Raw genomic sequence first — 12,073 nt, forward strand, 5'->3', positions numbered from 1 at the left:
AACTGATACGGTTAATTCAAACAATAAACTTCGTTGCCATTACACAAATAAGATCATAGATAAAACGAACCATTTATTTTCTTGATATAAATGTAAAACTCGATTGAATCAACAAATACGTTGCCAATAACTTCAACTCAACTTTTGATGACATGTAATAAATGGCTGATTTATTTCAACGGTAAAATCTGTCGAAACAAAACAGTTTTTCGATAGCCAGGAGGAGAATTTGTCTTCAAATCAAATAGATATGTTTGTTAATATAGAAGGGAGAAATTAGTTCAAAACAATCTTATTCTAGCTTGGAATAAACAGAAATCATATCTTAAAATCTACTGACTGTTTTGTTATTTTAAACCAGCTCAATTTCTCTGCGTGTAACCCTCCAAATTATTTTGAAAGAAATCATTTCACACTTAACAACAAAAAAAAGTACGGGTGTGTAATGTCAGAGACATAACTGGATGTCGTGAATACGAATAAAACTGACACACTTTCTTTAACATATACTTCCGAATTCGAATTGGTAGTTGATTGATTGTGTGAATTGTGCAACTTTCCCCTTTTTCACTACTAGAATTTCAAACGATGCGCCTAGACTAAATTACAGATTAGTTATATCAGGCGCGTATACAGACGGGTGTTTTAGGGGTTGAAACCCCCTCCGAAACTCAAAAAATTATTATATTATGAATACTTTTCTCTTTAAATATTTAAGTCAATTATAAAATGATTAATATTCAACAAACGACTTTTTACCCCAAAATTTTTCATATGATACATATTACATATTTCTATTCGTATTGATCAACATGTTTTTAAACACCCCCTGAAAAAAATTTCTGGGTACGCGCCTGAGTTATATTATTCATTCTGAAACGCAATTAAATATAATGAAATAACTAGACAGTTCTTTATAATAAAAATGGGCCGTATAGAGTACAGTAAAGTAAAATTTCGCATAATTCTTTGAGAGTATTATTATGGTTCTAAAAAGAACCGAATAGAATTCTAGAATAAGGAACTGGACCTGAGTTCAAGAACTAAATTTAGAATCAAGAACAGAAGTTCTGCTTTCATTAACGACTGCTCCACCTGACGATTGAAGTCCAAATGAGAGCACCACCTGAGCGTTTGAGGTTTGGCACCACGCTAAAGGTCTGCTCTCATTATTGACGACCGCTGCTCCCGACGATTGAAGTCCAAATGAAAGCACGACCTAAGCGTTTGAGGCTTTATACCACGCAAAAGGTCTGCTTTCATTGACGACTGCTCCAACTGACGACTGAAGTCCAAATGAGAGCACGACCTGAGCGTTTGAGGTTTGGCACCACGCTAAAGGTCTGCTCTCATTATTGACGACCGCTGCTCCCGACGATTGATGTCCAAAATGAAAGCACGACCTAAGCGTTTGAGGCTTTATACCACGCAAATGGTCTGCTTTCATTGACGACTGCTCCACCTGACTACTGAAGTCCGAATGAGAGCACGACCTGAGCGTTTGAGGTTTGGCACCACGCTAAAGGTCTGCTCTCATTATTGACGACCGCTGCTCCCGACGATTGAAGTACAAAATGAAAGCACGACCTAAGCGTTTGAGGCTTTATACCACGCAAAAAGTCTGCTTTCATTGCCGATTGCTCCACCTGACGACTGAAGTCCAAATGAGAGTTGCTACCTGAGCGTTTGAGGTTTTTAACCACGCAGAAGGTGCACTCTCCGAAGCTGCTGGTCCCGCGACGTCTGCTTGCATCCAACGCACAAGAAGAAATGATCGAATTTCGTTTTTTTTGTCGTGAATACGACTTACTTTACTATGGGGTGCCTTTTCGAAATTAGCCATATGGAAGAATGGGCAGAACATAATCGTGAATATCTCGACTTGTATTAATGGCAGCAACATAATTCTTTCACTATTTCATCAAAAATATGATCAGGAATTTACTATAAAATTTTGAGCAGTGTGAGATAACCACAAATAACTCAAAAATTAGGTTTTCTCAAAATTTGAAAACAACGCGGCAAACTCTTCACTTTCGCTTGGGTTTTTCGAGCAAGGACAACGATTTTGAGGTAGTCAGGCACATATCTTCAACTGACTGCGTATAAAAGGGGAACCGTGGTCGAAAATCCATCATTTCTTCTTGTGCGTTGGATGGAAGCGGTCGTCGTGGGAATAATTTAATCAATCAGCAGCTTCGGAGAGTGCACCTTCTGCGTTGTTAAAAACCTCAAACACTCAGGTCGAAACTCTCATTTGGACTTCGGCCGTCAGGTGGAGCAGTCGTCAATAATAAGAGCAGACCTTTTGCGTGGTATCAAACCTCAAACGCTTAGGTCGTGCTTTCATTTGGACTTCAATCGTTAGGTGGAGCAGTCGTCAATGCTTTCATTTGGACTTCGATCGTCAGGTGGAGTAGTCGTCAATAATGAGAGCAGACCTTTTGCGTGGTATCAAACCTCAAACGCTCTGGTCATGCTCTCATTTGGACCTCGGTCGTCAGGTGGAGCAGTCGTCAATAATGAGAGCAGACCTTTTGCGTGGTATCAACCCTCAAACGCTCAGGTCATGCTCTCATTTGGACTTCAGTCAAGTGGATCAGTTGGCAATGAAAGCAGACCTTTTGCGTAGTATAAAGCCTCAAACGCTTAGGTCGTGCTTTCATGTGGACTTCAATCGTCGGGAGCAGCAGTCGTCAATGCTTTCATTTGTACTTCGGTCGTCAGGTGGAGCAGTCGCTAGTAATTAGAGCAGACCTTTAGTGTTGTACAAAACCTCAAACGCTCAGGTCGCAAAGCCAGTTTCTCTTCGAAGAAAATCGATTACATCATCTTGTTGGTGGTCGTTTGCATTGGAGCAAAATACAACGGAAAATGGACAACAATGTGGAACATTATGCAAAATCAGCCCTTCTAACGGCTCTAAATGTTACCTAAAGATTTGCTTCTTTGTAATTCGAAAATTAAAATTATCAGTGCAGTACAAATCTAAGATAATTTGATCCGTTTTTGCAATTTTCACAGTTTTAAATTCGCAACTATGTTTAAAATCGTTTATATCCAATCAGTGTTTAATATCTTAGAAAATTATACAATTTGGTTCTTCTGGGATGCCAGAAATTAATCCCGTACAGCATTTTGATAGTATCTTTTACTAAAATATTGAAATCCGAAATGAAATAATCGACATAAAAATTGACTAAGGTACCATTTAGAACCATAACTTTATACCCAAAAAATTAAGCGAAATTTTAATTCACTATACTGTATACGGCCCATTTTTCAATCAATTGTAGTTTGTAGTAAACTTTTTGCAGATTTGCTGTATAAAATGCATAGCACCGGCTCAGAAACCATTCATTTCGAATTGGGCTGTCGTTGTCATCGTGTTCATTATGGTGCGATCGAGGAATTTGCTTGTTACCGCAAGCGGAAGAAGCAGAAGACTCCAACAGAACACATATTAGTTTCGCATTCACGGACAACAGGTCATCCTGGAAATAGAAGACGGAAGTCAGCGGTATCCATCGGAAGTCAATGGTATCCATCGGAATTTGAACTCAATTTGTCACTGTCCATCACGAACGCCTTCATAAAAGGTTCTTTTCAGAACCACCATTATTTTATTATAAGGAACTATACTGGTTATTTCGTAATATTTGTGTGTCAGAATGTTTAATGTAACTAATCTGTACTGTAGTCATAAATCAAATAAACATAGATTTCCCAGTGTAATAGTAATGTAGTTGAGCAACCCGTGACACCAAAAGCACCGTCTGGTGGAGAATGGGTGCGTAAATGCAACTAAAATGCATGCAAAAAGTTGCCTGCGCATTTAACACAACCACAGTAGCTAATGGAAAAAAGTACACCCGTTTGTCACTAGAGGTGCTGTTAGTGTCACCGTACAGTGAGAAATCTATTTTTATTTGATTTATGCTGTAGTTTAGGTGTATCGTTTCTAATTCGAGTAGTGTGAAAGGGCAAAACTTGCACAATTCACATTATCGATCAACTAATTTATATTCGGTAGTATAAAGTAAAAGTGTCTGTTTTATTCGTATTCACGAAATCCAGTTATGTCTCTGACATTACACACCTGTACTTTTTTTGCATAAATATCTGTTTATTAATCTTATTTTTGTGTATTACATCAACATTTTACAGTACAAGTGTTTTGACCCTTTGGCCTTACATCTTTGTTGTTCATACGATTCGTTATTAATAATAGGTGTTTTAGTTACTCTTGTTTTACATACTAATGTTTAATCATAATATTTATTTTAATTATTAAACCATTGGATGACCTCATCACCGAATCGTATTCGGCATTCGTCTGATGAAACAAGTTTTGGAGATCTTGAATGTGGAAACAAGATGACCTGAGTTTTTGCTGCATTGATCACAATTTTCCAGCTTGTAAAATATTCAGTTAGAGCGTCCAGACCTGTCTGTAGTTTATTCTTCAGAGCATTAATGACACGACCTTTGTAAAGAATGGCAGTATCATCAGCAAATTGTGACAGAACACCACCACCCGGAAGAGGTGGGATGTCTGATGTAAAAATGTTGTATAGAATGGGACCTAGGATACTTCCTTGGGGTACACCAGCAGGAATAGTAAATCTTTCTGAAAGTGCATTATTCAGAGAAACCTGGAATGCTCTATCTGCAAGATAATTTTTGATAATTTTAATAAGATACATGGTAAAATTATACCGATGCCGTTTAAACACCAGGCCATCGTGCCACACATTATCGAATGCCTTTTCAATATCCAATATTGCCATGGCAGTAGTTTTGGACACTGATTTGTTTTGCTGAATGAAACCCTTGTGTGTTGGTGGATGGTGGATCTTCCTTTCCGGAACCCAAACTGTTCTTCCAGAAATATATCCTGTTCATCTGCAAAAGCAAGAATTCGCCTTTGTATTGACTTTTCGGACAGCTTGGATAGGGCAGAGAGTAAGCTGATGGGCCGATAGCTCTTGGAAAAGGAAGGATCTTTCCTCGGTTTCAAACTGGGATAACTTTAGCTAACTTCCACTTTGAAGGGAAGCAACCAGGCTCCCAGCACCTGTTAAAAATTTTAGCTAAGAAGACAAATGAGCGAATACTAAAATGTTTCAGATCAATGTTCAATGTGTTGTCGAAACCGGGGGCCTTCATATTTTTGGATTTTTTCACAATAGCCATCAGCTCATTCGCAGTGACTCTACTTTCCTCCGGAACCAAGCTGTCTGATTGGTCAACCTCAGCTACGCTATCAGCAATGGCTCTTTCATGTGGACTAACAATGTTGAGTCCTAAATTGTGAGAACTCACAAACTGCTGGCCTAGCGCATTTGCCTTCTCTACTGGTGTGATTAAAGGTATTCCTTCAGCTGCGTCCTGGGGTGACATCAGAGAAGGAATAGGCTTCGTTAAGGACCAGAAGAGCTTTGAATGTAGGAGAATTTCTCGAAGCTTTTGCTGGAAGTTACTGTTGCGAAGCTCAGTTTTCCTTTTCTGGATTATCCTAGTTAATTGTTATAAGAAGTCGACTTATCTAGGATGCCAGTTCGTTGATACTGCCTCCGGTAGATATTTCGAAGTCGGATGAGTTTCTTGGCGACACTGTCAATTTGAAGAAAGGAACTCGGCATATGTTGTACTGGAACTGTCCTATCACGGTTTAAGTGACGGTGTACAATATTGAACACACTTTACCCTATAATTCCGGAACTGGAAGTCGGATCCGGATGAAATTCAGGAATTTCGTATAGGACCGGAAGGCCTTTCATTTGAATCTAAGTTTGTGGAAATCGGTCAAACCATCGCTTAGAAAAGTGAGTGAGATCTATTATGGTATATATGACCACTATTTCCGGTACTTTCGGAACCGGATACCGGGAACCAGGATAGCCGGAATCGGTTTGTTTAGTTGCCTACTGATAATGACTATCGATTTGTGTAGTTTTGAGACCAGTTTAGAATTTTTGTTACGTTTTTTGTTTCGCCGGTTTAAGTGACGGTGTACAATATTCAACACACTTGACCCTATAATTCCGGAACCGGAAGTCGGATCCGGATGAAATTCAGTAATTTCGTATGGGACCACGAGACTTTTCATTTTAATCTAAGTTTGTCAGAATCGGTTCAGCCATCTCCGAGAAAACCTAGTGAGATTATTTGACACACACACACACAGACATTGCTCAGCTCGATGAACTGAGTCGAATGGTATATGACACTTGGCCCTCTGGGCCAGTTTTCACTACTCGGTTTTCAAGTGATTGCATAACCTTTCTATATGAGAAAGCAAAAACGTAAGTAGGAATAATAATCGTTTAGATTTATATCTTATTTCATTGTAAACTGATGTTGCAAGTTAAATTTACTATGGAGTTGTTTGTTAAGAAACTGACAGAAATGCACAAGACAAATATTTGTTGTTTTTAATAAAATATTTTTTGAAATAAACTAATTCACTGAGACAAATCAAACATCTAGTTTTGTAGTTTCAAGCAACAATATTTGCTCTATTAAACCAAATCTTATTTTGTCACTATTTCAATAAAATAAATCGTTGCGAGAAACCAACATTTAGTTACTTTTACAATCTTTTTCTCTGCGTGTAATTACCTACGGAAGAAAAAAATTGTCTGGTTTATAAGAAACAAAACTGCTACGGTTAATTCAAACAATAAATTTAGTTGTATCATTACACAAATGAGATCACAGATAAAGTGAACCAAGTTTTTCTTGATATAAATGTAAAACATCATTGAATCAACAAATACGTTGCCAATAGCATCAACTCAACTTTTGTTGACAACTAATAAATAGCTTATTTATTTCAACAATAAAATCTGCCGAAACAAACCATTTTTTTGTTAGCCAGGATGAGAATTTTGCTTCAAATCAAAAAGATATAATTGTTGATGTAAATGTGAGAAATTTGTTCAAAACAATCATATTCTACACTGAAATAAAAATCTTTTTTATATTCATTAGATTCGTCATATGAATCGTATGCATCGTATAACTCATTGAAGCCATATGGAAATTTATATATTTTATTAAGAATGAACATGAAGTCTAAATTAGTGTAACAATAATGAATTGATAAGCATATCACATACAATTTATATGAAAACTCGATAGAACTTTTCCCATTTCATCATGTATGTGGTGAGTCCTCGATATTCATCAGCTGCTTCAGGCAGTTCACCTGGGATTTCTGCATCATAAAGCAATTTATAATCGCAGACACGTTAGCTCTTTCAACTCCTATTAAGGATATATTTACGAATCATGAAATAATAAGGTATGTTTCATTTTTTCATTACTGACTAGTAAAATGATTTATTTTTTATTTAATAGCTTTGGGTCACAATTCTTTACCGTTAATATCAGAAAGCGCTTCCAGGGATTCACCAGTAGTAAAGCTCGAATCCTAAAAGAACAGCGCGATAACAGAAAATCTCCGATAAACGTAAGTGTGAGAACGAAATTATTTTGAAATGATAAAAATACATAAAGTTTTTATAATAATGCAACTATCTTTTATTGCAGCTTTTAATTTCTCTTAATATAATAAGCCCATTGTTTTTAGCAATATTGCATATTCGCATCACTTGTTTAATTCAATAGTAATCATTTGATGTATATATTACTGGTATATGGGACTATAATGGCCTGCATTTAAGGCTATTTATAAATGTTATACAACAAGCCATATGTTTTACATGAATCTATCTATATAAATTCTGATTGAATGGAATATGCAATTCATAAATTGTCCCAATATATGTTGTGTGATTATCTAATAGTTGTTATAGGGGGTGCTAATAAATTTTATTGAGTCTGGAAATTCCATTCGCTATATGAAATTCTTATGAAAATAACTTTAAGAAAACTATTATGTTTTATATGAATATCTTATATGTTTGACATGATATTGATACACTGCAATTTTGATTGGAATTTCCAATAGTGCAAATATATTAGATTATCATATAATATGAAAATGAGAATTTAGCTCAGTGTAGCTTGAAATTAACAGAAATCATATATAAAAATCTACTGACTGTTTTGTTATTTTAATCAAGCTCAATTTCTCTGCGTGTACTACACGCAGAGAAAAATATTGTAAAAATAACTAAATTTTGGTTTCACGCAACGATTTATTTTGTTGAAATAGTGACAAAAGAAAATCTGATTCCAAATTGCAAATAAATTTGCTTGAAGCTACAAAAGAAAACATTTGATTTTGCTCAGTGCATTAGTTTGTTTCGAGAAATATTTTGTAAAAATAACAAAATTTTTACTTGCGCGTTCCTGTAAATTTCTTGACAAACAATTTCATGGTAAATTTAACTTTCAAAATAAGTTTAAAATGAACTAGCTTTAGATAAAGATAATATTATTAGTTCTTTGAATTTAAAAGTTTGGCAGTTGAAATGAACGATAAGATTTAAACCTAAAATAATTAGTATCTCAACAAACGCTTTTATTTGTTAAAATCATACATTTTTGTTTGTCATTATTCTTAAAAAGAGATTTCTTTCGAACTAATTTTCAAGGCAATTTTTTAAACTAATCTTATTTCGATTTTTATACATTTTCAAATTATTAATTGCTTTCAATAGCTGTTGGGCCCAATCAATAATTCGGTGCTCCATTAATCTGGTCAAGATCAAACATTTTCTGTGAAAAACGAGATATGTAATGTAGCGCAAGTTTAGTAATATTTTGAATTATCCATACATACACTTGAACTGTTAAAAGACTCCAAGGAAACGAATGAAACACTTAAATTTTCCTTCTAAAACACGTGCAAACTTTTTCGATTATCCACGGGAGAAAAATTCTCTGGTTTATGAGAAACAAAACTGATACGAATTATTCAAACAATAAACTTAGTTGTCATTACACAAATAAGACCATAGATAAAATAAACCAATTTTTTTTTCTTGATATTAATGTAAAACACGATTGAATCAACAAATACGTTGCCAATAACTTCAACTCAACTTTTGTTGACATGTAATAAATAGCTGATTTATTTCTACGATAAAATCTGCCGAAACAAACCAAGTTTTTCGTTAGCCAGGATGAGAATTCGTCTTCAAATCAAATAGATATAGTTGTTGATGTAGAAGGAAGAAATTGGTTCAAAATAATCATATTCTAGCTTGAAATCAACAGAAATCATATTTTAAAATCTACTGACTGTTTTGTTATTTTAAACAAGCTCAATTTCTCTGCGTGTAGAGATAACTGCCACTCAAATAAAAATTCACGTTCGATTCACTTGAAAAATCAAGTAAAATGGTTTCAAATGTCAAATTGAATATTTTACGTGACGAAAATGAAACGTCAAACAATCTACGTGCATTTCCATTGTGAAAAACTCGATTTTGAAAATGCGAACAGTGACCATCAAAGTGTAAGTAGTGTAAATATTTTCGAGAAATGTTATTTAATTACAATTTTTCACTATATCGTCCGGACTATTCCAGTACGGAAGTTTCCATGTGTTCAACTGGACCGAGTTCAAAATCGGCATTGAAGCTAGATACACTTCATCCATCAAACTGCATCGGTAGTGTTGGGGGAGTTCTCGGATCTCGACTTCGGCTTCGGTTGGATGGCAGTGACAACAAAAACGATTTTTGGAGGCTTGTCGATTTGAGATACCACAACGTTATTAGTTGCTTTTTAAGCTATTGAAATTCGATGCTAATTTTCTGAAATAAATGTTTTATTTTTCATGGTATTTTTCATTTCATAGATTTATAAACACTCAAATATAAATTCACGTTCGATTCACTTTAAAAATCAAGTAGAATGGTTTCAAATGCAAATTGGATATTTTACGTGACGAAAATGAATGTTATACCACAGACTAACAGACATGACAGTATGCACTAGTTCCACCTATATCGTTATGCACTAGTTCCACCTATATTGTACTGCGCGAACTATTTACTATCTGTACACCCCTTGTGTTACGTAAAAGTTTTTTTACTAGTTGGTTTCCCCTCGTTTGTCAACACCGATCAGCTGCTTGCAGGGTTGCCTGATTTCATCGAAATATTTGAAAATGAATCGTCACAATAAATTTTTGGATTACGTTGATAATATACACTCAGGCAAAAAATATATGGAATTTCATAATGATTTCGTATGGTTTTTAGCCACAAGAGTATTGTATGCGAATCATAAGATTGCCTTATGAAGTCACGAAAATTTGAATTCCAATAAAACGCCTTATGAAATTCATACGAAATTTTTAGGAACATTGTGCGAAATTTCTATGACAAACATAACTTCTCTCATATACTGTGGAATTCATAAGTTGTTCGTATGAAAACTATAATAGTGATAGATGAGATGTATACTGCAGAGGTATATTTTTCATATTAATCTTCTGAAATGATGATTTTAGTGATTTTTGATGCATCATAAGACTTGCCTTATGATTTTCACTACTCAATTTGCCTGAGTGTATATAACTTTCTTAGCGATGTTGGAAGGTTAACATTTATTTTACTCAACGTTGTTCATCTAGACAATTTTTGATTGTGTTGGTAATTTTCACCCGAAATTAAGTGACGGCAGACCAGATGCAAGTAAATATTGTAACAAAACGGGTTCGATTTTGTATTGCGTTGTAGGATGAGAAGTAGGTACAATTCTGTATATAGTTTTGGCAATATGTAATTAATCTGTATCCTGCATGAAATTCGCATGGAGGTATACAAATCAATACATTACAGGTAATTCTGTATGAATGGCAACTCGGTTGGTAAATGAAAAAAATAAACACAGTCTAGATGACAGACAGAATGTTTTTGATAGGGTAACGTGGCGCCATCATGACACATGTGAGTACTGTCCCAAATAAAGGAATATTCGAAATGACCGTTTATATGGTTAAAGAATCTAATTTGAGTGTCCTGTCTGTTAGTCTGTGGTTATACGAACATCTCCTAAAATGAATAGTCATCACATAAGGTTTACGTGAATTGACCAAACGTCGATTTGAGATACCACGACGTTATTAGTTGCTTTTTAAGCTATTGAAATTCGATGCTAATTTTCTGAAATAAATGTTTTATTTTTCATGGTATTTTTCATTTCATAGATTTATAAACACTCAAATATAAATTCACGTTCGATTCACTTTAAAAATCAAGTAGAATGGTTTCAAATGCAAATTGGATATTTTACGTGACGAAAATGAATGTTATACGAACATCCCCTAAACTGAATAGTCATCACATAAGGTTTACGTGAATTGACCAAACGTCAAACAATCTACGTGAATTTCCAGTGTGAAAAACTCTATTTTGAAAATGGCGAGCAATGGCCCTCTAAAGGTAAGTAGTGTAAATATTTGCGAGAAAAGTTTTTTAATTACAATTTTTTACTCCGTCGACCGGACCATTCCAGTATGAAAGTTTCCCTGTGTTCAACTGGACCGAGTGCCTGCGTGAGTCCGGAAGTTTACCCGCTCCTGCCGAATGCTTCAAACAGGCCGTCGGTATGAAGCTAGAGACACTGGAACCATGTAATGCGACTTCAACCTGCATCGGTAGTGTTGTGGAAGTTCTTGGATCGTGACTTCGGCTTCGGTTGGATGGCAGTGACAACATAAACGATTTCTGGAGGCTTGTCGATTTGAGATACCACGATGTTCTTAGTTGCTTTTTAGGCCATTGGAATTATATGACAATTTTCTGAAATAAATATTTTATATTTCATGGCATTTTTAATGTCATAGATTTATATCAAAATCTGGAATCTCCCTTTTGACTTCAACCAATATATAAAATAGTAATTTTCTGGTATCTAAATTTGATATGAACTGATAGATAGATGTGATATGATAAGTACATTACATTTTACCTATGAAACACGTAACTTTTACTGGATTATGCATTAAACAGCTTTTAAATGCCAGTCCATTAAAACCTACGTGAAAAGTAGGGTGGAAAATATTCACATAACTTTTCACGTAACTATAATATGAATATTATTTTGAGTGTAGGACCAGACAACTGGCTTCTTTTGCAGAAAAATA

This window comes from Malaya genurostris, chromosome 2 (genome assembly GCF_030247185.1).
Source record: "Malaya genurostris strain Urasoe2022 chromosome 2, Malgen_1.1, whole genome shotgun sequence".
NCBI lineage: Eukaryota > Metazoa > Arthropoda > Insecta > Diptera > Culicidae > Malaya > Malaya genurostris.